We start from the raw sequence: 14,220 nt of genomic DNA, 5'->3' as shown, positions 1-14,220 counted from the left end.
GCATTGAGTGGCAATCATATTCAGTCTATAGTCTACTTTCAGCATGCATCTCCCATCCTGGGAGGATCCTCCCTCCCTTTATTTGGTGCTCTCTTCTCTATCTGAGTTTCCTTTTCCCCTAGCATGTGCGGCTGGCCTCCAAGCCATGGTGTGAATCTCCTGGTACTTATCTTGGCTACTCTTGGGTGTTAGTCTCCTATTTTGTTACTTTATGTTCCCCAGGTAAATCCAATCTTTTTATGTCTGTCCTTCTCTTTCTGACTCATTTCGCTTAGCATACTTTCCATGTAGTAACACTTGTATGTAAATTTCATGACTTCATCTTTTCCAACAGCTACATAGTACTCCATTGTGTAGATGTACCAGTTTTTTAACCAGTCATCTGATATCGGGCACTCAGGATTTTTACAGATTCTGGCTATTGTAAAGAGTGCTGCAATGAACAAACAAGTGCATATGTCCATTCGACTATATCTTCTTGCCTCTCTGGGATATATTCCCCAGGAGTGGTATTGTTGGTCAAATGGGAGCTCAATTTCTAATTTTTTGAGAATGGTCCATACTGTTTTCCAAAAGGGCTGAACCAGTCGGCATTCCCACCAGCAGTGAAGGAGGGTCCCTTACTTGCCACATCCACAGCAGCACCGGTTCCTTTTGTTCTTTTGGATATGGGCCGGTCTCTGTGGTGTGAGATGATATCTTATTGTTGTTTTGTCTGCATCTCCCTGATGATTAATGATGTAGAGCATTTTCTCATGTGTCATTTTGCCATTAGGATCTCTTCTTTGAGAAAGTTTCTGTTCATTTTGTCACCCCATTGTTTGATAGGGTTGGATGTTTTCTTCCTGTGGAGTTCAACCACTATTTTGTATATCCTTGATATCAACCCCTTTTCGGATGGGTATTGGGTGAATATCATTTCCCATTCTGTAGACTGTCTTTGTATTTTGGTCACTGTTACTTTTGAAGTACAGAAGCTACTTAGTTTAAGATAGTCCCATTTTTCTATCCTTGTTTTCACCTGCTTGGTCAGGGGCGTGACATCTTTGAAGATACCATTAGCTTCAATGTCTGGAGAATTTTGCCAACTTTGTCTTCAATGTACCTTATGGATTCCGGGCTTATGTGAGGTCTTTGATTCATTTTGATCTTAATTTTGTACATGGTGTTAGGCAGAGATATGAGCCCATTCTTTGCATGAAGCTGTCCAATTTTGCCAGCACAATTTGTTAAATAGGCTTTCCTTCCTCCAATTCACATTTCTCGCTTCCTTATCAAAGATTGGATGATCATATGTTTTTGGGGAGAAGTCAGTATATTCAACCCTGTTCCATTGGTTTGCTGCTCTGCCTTTTTTCCAGTACCAAGCTGTTTTAATTATTACTGCTTTGTAGTAGAGGTTGAAGTTAGGGAGGTTGATTCCTCCCATTTTCTTTTTTCCAAGAATTGCTTTAGCTATTCGTTGGGACTTATTGTTCCATATGCATTTCAGGAGTGTTTGCTCCATTTCTTTGAAGAATGTCATGGGTATTGTTTTAGGGATCGCATTGAATTTGTACAATGCTTTGGGAAGTATTACCATTTTGACAATGTTAATTCTCCCGATCCATGATCACGGGATATATTTCCATTTTTTGTGTTCTATTTTATTTACTGAAGTAATGTTTTATAGTTTTCTTTGTATAGGTCCTTACTTCCTTAGTTAAGCTGATTCCTAGGTACTTGACTTTCTGGGGCACAATTGTGAATGGGATTATTTATTTCATGTCGCTTTCTTCTCTCTCATGTTTGCATATAGGAAAGTCATGGACTTTTGGGTATTGATTTTATAGCCTGCAACTTTACTATACAAGCCTATTGTTTCTAGGAGTTTCTTGGTAGAGGTTTTAGGGTTCTCTGTGTATAGTATCATATCATCTGCGAATAGTGAGAGCTTGATTTCTTCCTTTCCAAGCTGAATGCCCTTAATATTTTTTTTCTTGCCTAACCACTATTGCAAGTAATCCAGTACTGTGTTGAACAGCATGGAGAGATTGGGCATCCTTGGCTCATCACTGACCTTAGAGGAAGGCTCTCAGTTTTTCCCCATTGAGGATAATATTTGCTGTAGGCTTGTGGTAGATGGTTTTAACTATATTGAGAAAGTTCCCTCTATCCCCATTTTGGCGACGATTTTAATCATAAACGGGTGCTGGATATTGTCAAATGCTTTCTCTCCATCTATTGACATGATCATATGCTTTTTATCTTTTCTTTTGTTGATATGATGGATTATGTTGATTAATTTCCGAATGTTAAACCATTCTTGCATCCCAGGGATGAATTTCACTTGGTGATGGTGTATAATCTTTTTGATGAGTTGTTGAATTGTATTTGCTAGTATTTTATTGAGAGTCTTTGCATCCATATTCATCAGGGATATTGGCCTGTATTTTTCTTTTCTGGTGGCGTCTTTGTTTCATTTTGGTATCAGAGAGATATGGGCTTCATAGGAACTGTTTGGAGGATTTTAGGTTTCTTCAATTTCCTGGAAAAGCTTGAGAAGAACTGGAAATATGTCCTCTTTAAATGTTTGGAAAAAATCGCTGGTGAATCCATCTGGACCTGGGCTTTTGTTTTTGGGAAGACTTTTGATTACAGTTTCAATTTCCTTGATGTAAATAGGTCTATTCAGGTACTATAGATCTTCTTGAGTCATGCTTGGGAGATTATAGGGATTCAGAAATTTATCCATTTCTTCCTGGCAGAAATTTATCCATTTCTTTCTTCTTGTTTCATGGCATAGACTTTCAAAATAGTCTCTGATGAACTTTTGAATTTCTTTGGTTTCTTTTGTGATATCCCCCTTCTCATTTCTGATTTGGGTTACTAGGCTTCTCTCTCTCCCTCTCTCTTTGTGACTCTTGCTAGTGGTTTATCTATCTTGTTATCTTCTTGAAGAACCAGCTCTTGGTTTCATTGACCTTTCAGATTGTTTTTTTGGTTTCCATGTCATTGATTTATGCTCTAAGTTTTATGATCTCTTTCCTTCTACCCGATTTGGGCTCCTTTTGTTTATCTTTTTTTTTCTTTTGTTAATTTTTTCACAGCTCTTGAGCTGTGAAATCAAGTTGTTTACATGGGCCCTTTCTTCCTTCCTGAGAAATACTTTCATAGCTATAAATTTTCCCCTTAACATGGCTTTAGCTGCATCCCATAGTTTCTGGTAGCTCGTGTCCTCATTCTCATTTGTTTCCATGTTTCTTTTGATTTCTTTCTTGATTTCCTTCTTGACCCACTCATGTTCAGCATTGAGTTGTTTAATTTCCAGGTATTTGATTTGGTTCTCCGTATCTGTGTGTGATTCACTTCTATTTTCCTTGCCTCTTGGTCTGAAAAATTTGTTGATACTATTTCTATCTTCCTGATTCTATTGAGGTATGTTTTGTGTCCTAGCACATGGTTTATTTTGGAAAATGTTCCATGTGCACTGGAAAAGAATGTGTATTCTTTCTTTTGGGGGTGTAAAGCCCTGTATAGGTCTATTAGCCCTCTCTCTTCTATTTATTTCTTCAAAGCCCATGTTTCCTTGCTAAGTCTTTTTCTTGTTGATCTATCCAGAGGTGACAAGGCCATGTTGAAGTATCCAGCTACTATTGTGTTGCTAGCAATGTCCTCCTTAAGATCTTTTAGCAGTTTTTTTTTTAATATTTAGCTGTTCTCTCATTAGGTGAGTATACATTTAAGAGTGTGATATCTTCCTATTGTATCCCTTGATGAATATGGTCCTCGCTTTCCCTTCTAATCCTTTTCAACCTCAAATTTATGTTGTTGGATACTAGTATGGCCACTCCACCTGTTTTGAGGGATCTATTTGCTTGCAGGATTGTTTTCCATCCTTTAACTTTGAGTCTGTATTTGCTCTGACTGTTCAGATGAGTTTCTTGTAGGCAGGAGAATATTGGGTTCTGTCTCTGAATCCATTTTGCCACTCTGTGTCTCTTAATTGTTGAATTAGACTATTGATGTTGAGACAGATTATTTTTATGGGGTTTTGTGTCTCTTTAAGGGTCTTTTGTGCTTGCAGGGTTTGTCTTGTCTTACAGTAGTCCCTTTAGCCCTTCCTTTAGGTTTGGTTTTGAGTCTATGAAGTTCATGAGCTGCTGTTTATTTAGAAAATAGGGTACTGTTCCTTTGAGTTTGAGTGAGAGTTTAGCCAGATAGAATATTCTTGCTGAAGCATTCATTTCAGTGATTTTTTTCCTTTGTATGTGATTTCCTTCTTTGAACTTGCTACTTGCAGTATTGTGTGTCAATTGGCGGCATCCATCATTAAAACTATGGTATGTCTTGGAATGTTTTTGTTAGGGTCTCTTTTAGCTGGCATTCTTCCGGGTCCTTGAATCTGAATGACTGCATTTTCCAGGTCTGGGAATTTTTCAGCAAAGGTTTGTTTGAACGTAGCTTTTTCATTGGGGTTGTTTCCCTGAACTTCTGGTACTCCAATGATTCTAATATTGTTCCTCTTGGAATCATATCCTAGAACTCTGATTCGCTCTAGAGCTATTTTGAGGTCTCTTGACTTTGTTTGTTGTTTCCTGTTGTTTTGGTGCAGCTGATCTTCCAGCTCACTGATTCTGTCTTCAGCTGTGGCCATTCTACTGTTAAGGGCACAGGCTGAGTTTTTTATTTCATCTATGAAATCTTTTATTTGTGACATTTCTTTGCATATCTTTCCGATTTCTGCTCTCATTTCTTCCCGTAATTTCTTGATTGTTTCTGTCATATACTGGACATTTACCTGACTATTTCATTGAGTTCATTGAACATCTTCATTACTTCATATCTGAATTCTTTCGCAGAGAGGTCTTTTAGGTGAGTAGCACCTGCTGAGGCTTCTAGACTCTCTTCATCAACCTCCCTATGTGGTGGGGATTTGCGTTGTTTCTTTGTGTTGGTGTGGAGGCACGGAGACTGAGATGACACACTACATTTCTTGGTATGACTAAACTACCTGCAGCCTAAAATTAGGCCACACCCACTTCTGCCAAAGCCACGCCCACTTCTGAAGTGCCCACGCCCCCACAGGTACCTGGTGCGGGTGGGGGTTGGTACCAGCTGGGAGGGGAAGAAGACCGGTGCAGTGTTGGGAAAAAACAGGAAGAATTCAGGGCTGATGGGTGAGCCAGAGTTTTAGAGGACGTCTGGGACGCTTGCGTGAAGAAAGCCAATTCCCAGCCTCAGGTACTGGCGGCTTAACTGACCTGGGAGGGGAAGAAGACCCACACAGTGTTGGCGACGAACAGGAAAAGGCTTTGGGCTCAGGAAAGATTTTTTAATGTTAAATTTTATAATATAAATACCATTATGAAAAGAGACACAGGAGACCAATGGAAGAAAGAAACAAATCTAAGGTTGAGCCAGTTTTGGTCCCACTCAGTCAGTATGAAGTGTTTTCATGCAATCACATACAAGAGTAACTTGGAATTGTTAATGTACTGATCGATTTTACCTCAAACAGATATTATACTGTTATTAACCATGATATTCAGTTATGATGAATTGAGTATCGACCTTTACTTTGACTTAGAATTATTAAAACAAATAAGGAGGAGTAGGAGATATAATACAGCAGGTAAGGCCATTGCCTTGCACACAACTATCCGGGTTCATTTCCTGGCTATCTGTACAGTCCCCTGAACCTTCCAGGGGTGGCCCTTGATCGCTGAACCAGGAGTGATCCCTGATCACAGCCGACTGTGGACCCATACCCCCCATATCTGTGTGTATATATATATATATTTAAGTTTTTCCACGCAAATATATATGTATATGTATGTGTATATATATATGTGTGTGGAAAAATTTTAAATGGTTTATTGTTTATATCAAAGCATATTTTTATAATTCCATTAAAAATACACCATCAGCAATCACTTCTTTTCAAGAATTCAAAACTCATCCATTAAAACCAACTGTTTCCATAGCTTATAGTCTTCAAATGAATCTAATTATATTCAATTTTTGATAAATACATCTGGTACATTTAATTTAATTTGATTATGAAGAAAACCCCCCAAAAAGGATGCCTTTGACACCACATTTCAGATATCTGTAATTTAATTATGCACTCAAATAATACTAAGAACCCAAAATATTTCACCTTCTTTGTCTCATGTGCAAAGAATACATTAAATCACTATTAATATAAAGCAGTTTTATCAGAGCAAAATCAAAGAAAAAATTTTAACATTACCTTCTGTATGTTAATTGCCAGTATGCACGGGTCTGTTGATAGTGTCATTGTACAGTGTTATATAAATTGCCACTTCCTGTTTTGTTCTTAGTCATGAATTTCCCATCTCCTACATATGCTGTCCTACATAAACACTTTCTCCATCTGCCTGTCAAACTGCTACTTCTGAATTTCACATTGGCACATACAAAAATTGCATGAAACATAAATTGTATTAAAATTTAGTTTGTGCAAATTGACTTTGTGAACAAGGCAAAAGATGCAGTTTCTAAATGATTTCTCCAGAGCTTACTACTTCAATGGTAAAATAATTTGTTACCTCATTGATAAAATATTAATGTACTGATTTTTTCAATATTCAAATATCAGTTTCATATATAAAATATTTGGAAGCACCTCATTTTTATAATGTCTTAAACATAGTCTAGAGCTTAACAAAATATGAATCTCAGACATAAGGTCTGGTCATAGCCTTTAAACAAAAATACAAAAACTAAAACTTTGAGTAATGGTTTTAGGAGTTTTATTGGGAAGGGGTTCATTGGTCATAGCTCAGTGGTAGAGCACTTCTTTTATGAAGTGCAAGATCTTGATTTTCAGCACCACAAAATCAAAGCAAAACAAATCATTGTATTTTTGGTTTCTGGTTTCATTGCATCTTTATAAAATATGATTTTAAAGCATGTGGCAGAGCTGGATTCAGTCACTGGCACACCATATGTTTCCCTGAGCACCACCAAGAGTGACCCCAACCACACTCTCTCCAAAATGAAAATGAATTATAATTCATGACTTTATAAACACTGGATGTTGGCCATTGATGGGATTACACGGCACCGGGGGCAGTTGGTGGGTATAATGCCTACCTACTGGAAGATGGGGTATCTGGGTGGAGGAGGCCCAGTCCTGATCTGAGCAGCTTTGGAGATCTTAGCCCCGGGTCCTGCACGCTTGGGTTCCTCTGCCGGTTCCTTCATGTGTGAGGCTTGTCCGAATGTGGAGAGTGGTCTCAGTGTGGCTGTGACTGGTTCTGCAGGTCTTCGGCTGCCAGGGCTCTGCTTGGTGTGGGGAGGAAAACTCAACGCTCCCTCTCCAAGGAGCCCTGATGAGGACAGCCAGGCATGGGGGCAGGAGACTCTGCCACATTTGCAGCCATGCAACATCTTATTATCTAGTTCTTATGCTGGAGAACCTGGCAGGCTACCAAAAGTATCCTGCCCGTATGGCAGAGTCTGGCAAACTCTCCGTGGCGTATTCAATATGCCAAAAACCAGTGACAATAATGAGTCTCATTCCCCTGACCAAAACCAGTGACAATGATGGGTCTCATTCCCCTGACCCTGAAAGCTCCTCGAATGTGGCACTTTCTAAAATCTCAGGACTAGGACGAAGGAGACATTACTGGTTCCTACTCAAGGAAATCGATGAACAACAGGATAACAGTGATACAGTGATAAACACTGAATCAGGTTTTAAAAATAAAGTATCCCTTGCTACTTATTTGTTTCAACTTATATTCTTATCTACTTACTGGTCTATCAAAACCCTATGAGGCAGGGCAGGATGGCATGTTAATGGGAGAATTCTTGAATTGCATCTTAAAGTGTTTAGACTGCAACAAATAGTCAGATTTGTTTCTCAGATTCCTTCTCTATGTGCATAGAAGTTAAACAAAAACAAAGAACAAATAAGTTAGGAAGTCAAAATTGTTGTCTGTAAAAAAAAAACAAACTTGAAACACAGTAATGTAGAGAATAGGAGAGTAAGTGGTAATTGTTCCCATGAAACTAGAAGTTATTCTGATATTTGCTACCTCCTAGCATTTTCTATTTTTCTATTCCCTGATGTCCAGAAAACTGCATATTGTCAGATGGTACTGAATTCTTTTGCCACTGGACACATTGTTAGTCAACATTTCTCGGGTCTTCTGTTGTCACTGAAAAACATGCTACGAGTTGTGAACAGTGTTAATAATATATGTTGTGAACACCACCCAGCTCCAGGCCTGATTTCAACACTGCTGAAATGTCTCACAGTCTTCCAAATGATCTTTCTTGCCTGAAAGAGTCAACTATCATGTAGATCATGCCTAGATCTTTACGAAGTCACATCATAGCAGAAGTTTGGTTCCCAAATAAGTCAGTGAATTAGCATTCCCTAAAGGTTAATTGCCACTCACTTCCATGGAGAGTGAGAAATAACCCCTGACAGTATGGAGTCACTGAAATGTCAGAGATCTTCTATATAATCATTAGTAATAGTTAACATGACTACACAGGCATTCTGGGATGATTAGTTGTCATTGCATGCTCCTGAAGTATACTGAACACCATAACAAGACAATCTACAGCAATATTACTCAAATGTTTGCCTATCCTTTGCATTGGGTTCTTGACTGGAATATTCATTTTGGAGCCATGTAATTCCCATTATCTTTCTTTAAATATATTTCAAAGTATTCTTTTCTTAGAAATTAGAAATATTACAGGTATAATAGAAATAGCTATTTGAATTACAGAATGAAAATATCATATCAGTTATCTATATATTTGAATATACACACAAATATGCTTAATATATAGTGCTGTGTCAGGATTCATGTTTTATTCTGTGAACACCTAAACTTAGTGGCTGTCTTACGTATATAAATAGATGCTAATATATAACCTCAGATAAAAGAAACACAACTGAAAAATATATGGCTATATATAGACTTTGAATATTTTATTTGGAAGTGATTAGGAGATAACCATTTGTCAATATCACCAAAATGTCTCTATTCTGTGTTTGACTGGATATTTCTTGCTAGTTCTAATTAACTAACTTAATAAGAACTATGTCCAGTTGTTAAGTGTAGGCATCAGATGTCAGTGGATGGTACGTGCACCGCGAACGCCGAGCGCCCAAGGCTGGAGCGATAGCACAGCGGGTAGGGCGTTGGTTGCGTGCCATGGTGTCTGCATTCAATATCTATGCATTATGTTAATTTCCCTTCTTTCTGTCCTAGTCAACACAACTGGAGTCGGATTTCATTGTACTCTAACTACAAACAGTAAATTGAGATAACAATCTGAGCTGAAATCTGGACTGAGTCATAATATTTTCGCATTGATGTCATATTTAACCAGCTTCTTCTCTGTGTTCTGTTTGTAACTGCTCTGCCATGTTTTAATATTTAACTATACATAGCCTGTGTCCTTTATTTTGTTAATGTGGACCGTAAACGACCTTTAGACCTTCATCTTAAGGGATATGAATTTTCATAGCTAATATGTGCATGGGAAAAATAGCAGATTGTGGGGAATTGGCTGTGAGTTGAATGAAATATCAGAATAAATATTAGCAATATGATGTCTTTTATTTCTGGCAAGAGCTGTTTATAAAGAACATAAATGGACCTTTTTGGCCTCGAGAGACAGTCCAGGTGTTAAGGTGCTTGTGTTATTTGTAACAGACTCCAGTTTGATCCCTATAATGTAACCTAAGCACTAGCAAGAGTGCTCCTTGAGCACAGAGCCTGAAGGAAGCTCTGAGCACTGATGGGTATGACTTCACCCTTCCCCCAAATGGGCCATTTACCTAATGGAGCTTTATAAGTGGGATTTCAGTCTAGTTGAATATAAAGGCATTATTTCTTCAAATATCAACAGAATTATTTCAGTTTTGTCAATCTTGCCTCAAGATCACTTTAAAATACACTCTCTGATATAAACCTCATGAGAAGCATTAAAGTCCTAGTAGGCATATTTAAAAAAGATGAAATTGACTTTAATACATTTAGTTCACAACTACCCGCCGTTCTATCACTCCGGCCTGGAGCGATAGCACAGCGGGTAGGGCGTTTGCCTTGCACGCAGCCAACATGGCCGACCCGAGTTCGATTCCTCTGCCCCTCTCGGAGAGCCCGGCAAGCTACCGAGAGTATTCGATATGCCAGACACAGTGACAACAAAATTCTCCAATGGGGACGTTACTGGGCTCACTCAAGCAAATCGATGATCAATGGGAGGGCCTTTACTTTAATTTACTTACTAGTTCACAACTAAGATATTTTATATTGTATAATCGGTACTAGAATTATAAGCGAGTTTATTCCATTCCTTCTTTGTTATAATTCTTCAAATTCCAGGGTGTGTTTTATATTTGAAAAAACATCAGCTTGGATGCAACACATTTCAAGTTTTTAGTACCTCTAATGGCATGGTGTTAGACACTGAAAAAATTAATCTGCTTTAATTGCTTCATTAGATTCACAAAATGGCTAGTAAATTATAAGTTCATGATACCAGGACACTAATTATGAACATATGTGAACAATTTTTTTATTTATTTAATAAATCATTATTAAATACACAATTACAAAGCTTTCATGATTGGGTTTCAGTCAATTTTCCAACAGTAATCTCTCCACCATTGTACATTTGTACCGCCAATATCCCCAATATCCCTCCCTCAATGTGAACAAACTTTTTAAACTTAACCATCACATTATAGAAGAATGCTACATTGACAAGAACAAGTTAGCTATAGGCCTTTGAGTGAGTCACAGAAACTCTTTTTTGTTCCCTATTTATAGGAAAAGAGCTTTGGATTCTATGATTTATAAAGTAGTTTTAGTTCTAAAATTCTGTCCACCTATACAGATGAAACAAATTCATGGGGAAGGTATAAAATACCATTAGCTAGAGGGATGGGTATACTACTTCAAGACTTAGGAAAATCAATGGCAGTGCTTAACTCTACAGTCAGTATTTTTATACACAGCTAAATTTAAAAATCACAGAACATGCAGTTAATTTCACATGAAACATTAAAATCATCTACTGGGATATGTAGCAAAATTATGGATTATCTAATATTTACATTTAAACTTGTAAATTGATAAACATGTGTCTTAAAATATTCAATTGAGTCATTGCAGTTCATTTAGTAACTATATAATTATTTTTCTTTCCAAAAAATGCAGTGAAACAAGCAAAATGTAGTATAGAAAAAACTACGTATTAAACTTGCCACAGTCTTCCCAGACATATATATTAACTTGTCTGGCAAAAGGTATTTGTTAATTCATTTTTCCCAAAACATTGTCTTGAAAACTCACAGCTGGTTACAAATCCAATCTTTAACAAAGCCATATACCTGCAGGCAACTCAGAGAAATGTTCAAGTTCACTTCAACCTTCTGCAACAGGAAGTTAATCATTAGGTTAACTTCCTAGTTTTTACTTATATAGAATACCCCCTTTAAATGTTTTAACATTTTTGCCCTTCCCAAAACACTGTATGGTCATGGAAGCAGAGGTGGAAAGTGTTAATAGAGAAATTCTATAATATTAGAATATTTGGTTGGAAACCATTGAATTTTTGACTCCTTTGCTGATCCACTATATTGAATTTTAGATTTCAGGAACTGTTGTTTTCTTCCTTTTTTAATTTTTCAATTACTATTTTTTAAATTTATTTTTATTTTTTAAATTTTTTTTAGTGAATCACCGTGAGGTATATTTACAGACTTTCATACTTATGTGATTACATTTCAGTCATACAATGATTGTGTACCCATCTCTCCACCAGCGCCCATTCTCCACCACCAATGATTCCAGCATCCCTCCCACTACACCCCTCCGATCCATGCCTTACACTCCCTCACCTCCCCTCCCCATCTCTGTAGTCAGTGCATTTTCCTTTACTTTCTCTCTCCTTTTGGGTGTTGTGGTTTGCAATACAGGTATTAAGTGGCAATCATGCTCAGTCTATAGTCTATTGTTAACACACATCTCCCATCCTGAGCGGGCCCTCCAAGCATCCTTTACTTGGTGGTCCCTTCTCTATCTCAGCTGCCTTTTCCTCCTGCATGTGAAGCTAGCTTCCAAGCCATGGAGCAGTCCTCCTTGTCCTTATCTCTACTATCCTTGGGTGTTAGTCTCCAATTCTGTTACTGTATATTCCAAACATGAGTGCAGTCCTTCTATTTCTGTCCCTCTCTTTCCCACTTATTTCATTTAGCATGATACTCTCCATGTTGATCCACTTATATGCAAATTTCATGACTTCATCTTTTCTAACAGCTGCATAGTATTCCATTGTGTAGATGTACCAAGTTTCTTTAACCAGTAATCTGTTATCAGGCACTAAGTTTTTTTCCAGATTCTGGCCATTGTAAAAACAGTGCTGCAATGAATAAACAGTTGCAGATGTCACTTCAACTATACTTTTTTGCCTCTCTGGGATATATTCCCAGGACTGGTACTGCTGGGTCAAATGGGAGCTCAATTTCTAATTTTTGGAGAATTGTCCATACTGTTTTTGAAAAGGGCTGAACCAGTCGGCATTCCCACCAGCAGTGAATGAGAGTCCCTTTCTCCCCACATCCAAGCCAGCACCATTTGGTTTTGTTCTTTTGGATGTGGGCCAGTCTCTGTGGTGTGAGATGATATCTCATTGTTGTTTTGATCTGCATCTCTCTGATGATTAGTGATCCAGACAATTTTTTCATGTGTCTTTAAGCCATTAGAATTTCTTCTTTGAGAAAGTTTCTGTTCATTTCATCGCTCCATTTTCTGATGGGATTCGATGTTTTCTTCTTGTAGAGTTCAATGAGTGCCTTGCATATTCTTGATATCAACCCCTTATCATAAAGGTATTGGTTGAATATCTTTTCCCATTCTGTCTTTGTATTCTGGTCACAGTTTCTTTTGTGGTCCAGAAGCTTCTTAGTTTAAGATAGTCCCATTTGTTTACCTCTGTTTACACTTGCTTGGTCAGTGGTGTCATCTTTGAAGATATCTTTTAGTTTCAATGTCGTAGAGGGTTTTGCTGACCTTATGGATTCTGGTCTGATGTTGAGGTTTTTAATCCATTTTGATCTGACTTTTGTGCATGGTGTTAGGTAGAGGTCTGAGCCCATTTTTTTTTTTTGCATGTAGTTGTCCAGTTTTGTCAGCACTATTTGTTAAAGAGTTTTCCTTGATCCACTTCACATTTTTTGCTCCTTTATCAGAGATTAGATGAATGTATAAGAAAATATAATATATATCCTACATACACAGTGGAATATTATATAATTATAAAAATGAAATTACTCCTTTACCACAACATGGCACATTAATATATTCATTCGACTTTCACATACTTAGCTTCTTTACTTGTCTTGGTAATATAAATAAAGCTGAAATGAACATGAGATACAAATACCTTTTTCAGATAAAGTGATTTTATTCCCCTTGCATAAATACCAAGAAGGAGAATTGCTAACATTTATGCTAGTTCTATTTTTAATTTTATGCAGGGGGCCCCAGTAACCACTCTCCGGCCCGTGGAGGTGGCCCGAGGATTGATCCGATGGTGCAAGGAGGGACCAACAGAATGAACACGAGACACAAGAGACAGAGTACAGTTTAGAAACAGAGAGAAAAAGGGACAGGCTTTATTGAGGGATACAGGCTGTTTATATAGGGTCTGGCAGCTCAGTCAGGAGCAGAAGCAATATAACCATATATGGTAAGGTCAGCAACAAGAGCTTTACCTAACATTCAAGGTAGACATTTGTACATCAAAGGGTCTTGTGGCAGTAGGTACATCCTGAGCTTTACATTTGTATATCAAAGGGCCTTAGGGAGTAGATGCATCCTGGAGGTTGCTATAGATAAGGCCAGATAAGCTGTCAGCCTGATGTGTGGCTATAGATCAGGTATCCCCTGAGATCAGGAAGTCCTGGGAGACTGTCACCAATGTCTGTCCCAAGCAGTTCCTAACATGGGAACCATGTCCAGGGTCTATGAGAGGGCTCTTGGCTTCCCACAATTTTAGAGGAATCTTTATGCTGCTTTCCATAATAGTCGCACTAGTTTACATTCCTGCCAGCAGTGCACAAGAATTCTTTATCCAAATCCTCAGTCAACATTTGCCATTTATTATCTTTTTGATAAGAGCCATTCTAATTGGAATAAGGTGATTGTGTTTTTGATTTGATTTCCCTGCCAATTA

This window comes from Sorex fumeus, unplaced genomic scaffold (assembly GCF_029834395.1).
Source record: "Sorex fumeus unplaced genomic scaffold, SorFum_2.1 ptg000033l, whole genome shotgun sequence".
In the NCBI taxonomy this organism is placed as follows: domain Eukaryota; kingdom Metazoa; phylum Chordata; class Mammalia; order Eulipotyphla; family Soricidae; genus Sorex; species Sorex fumeus.
The sequence above is the reverse complement of the archived record's forward strand: the minus strand, read 5'-3'. Positions refer to the sequence as shown.